The sequence below is a fragment of the Colobus angolensis genome, unplaced genomic scaffold (genome assembly GCF_000951035.1).
Source record: "Colobus angolensis palliatus isolate OR3802 unplaced genomic scaffold, Cang.pa_1.0 Scaffold337, whole genome shotgun sequence".
NCBI classification, from domain to species: Eukaryota; Metazoa; Chordata; class Mammalia; order Primates; family Cercopithecidae; genus Colobus; species Colobus angolensis.
The window spans coordinates 2002470-2003706 of NW_012116677.1; positions in this window are offsets into that span (position 1 = coordinate 2002470).

Consider the following 1237-nt stretch of genomic DNA (forward strand, 5'->3'; position numbering starts at 1 on the left):
AAGAGATGAGGTCTCTGTTACCCAGGCTGGCGTCAAACTTCAGGGCTCAAGTGATCCTGCCACTTCAATCTCATGAGTGGCTGGTACTACTTGTGTGTGCCACCATGCCCAGCTTATTTCCTTTAAGTTTCTTGAAATAATTCTCCATATTCATTTTCTTCACCTCCTTATTACTTATTTTATTTTAATTTTTTTCAGTATTTTGAAAGCTGACAGTCCATAGCAGTCACTGAATTTGATGTAGTGGTGATCACCATTGATATTTTTGTTGCTAAATCTAATGGAATCTGTTTAATCATTTACCATTTTAACTACTTGTTCATTCTTGAAATTTTCTTCTTATACTCCTGGGTCACCATATTTTCCTTATTTCTGTCTTATGTTTTAGCCAGTCTTTCCTTGGTTATTTGTCTTTTTTCTCTGACCACTTTAGATGTTTCACTCTGAGACACTACCCTGCTCCCTTCTGAAAACCTTCAGATTAAAATCCAAACTACGTAGTGTAGGAAATAAGGACCTTAATGCACACTCTTCTTGAATGGTCTCATCCGTGGTGGTTTCAACTACTGCCTCTATTTTGATGACTCCCAAATCTCTTGCTTTTTAGCACGGGTCTCTCTTCAACGCTGACATACGTAGTTGTCTTAAAATACTTGACATTCGTGTCAAAAACATTGTGTATTTCAACCTTTCTGAAGTTGTTTTCCTCCTATGAGCCATGCAGGCACCAATGAGTTGGAGAAGCCCAAAATCTTCATTCTTTCCCCTTATTAACTTATGTGTAACCCCCACCTCCAACTCTCCAACTATCTAATTATTTTATTTCCAACTCTCCAACTATCTATTTTTTTTTTTTTTTTTTAAAGACAGAGTCTCACTCTGTTCCTCAGGCTTGAATGCAGTGGTGCTATCTTGGCTCACTGCAACTTCTGCCTCCCAGGCTCAAGCAGTCCTCCCACCTTAGCCTCCCTGGTAGCTGGGACCACAGGTGAGGCACAGGCCACAATGTTTGGCTAATTTTTGAAATTTTTTTTGTAGAGATGGGGTTTTGCCACATTGCCCAGGCTGGTCTCAAACTCCTGGGTTCAAGTGATCTGCTGGCCTTGGCCTCCTGAAGTATATTGAAATTATAGGGGTGAGCCACCATGCCTGGCATCGAATCAAGCCTTATCTTCAATATACTCTCCTTACCTTAGATCCTTAGATTACTCTTCAGCTTTGTCTGTAATTATTTTTC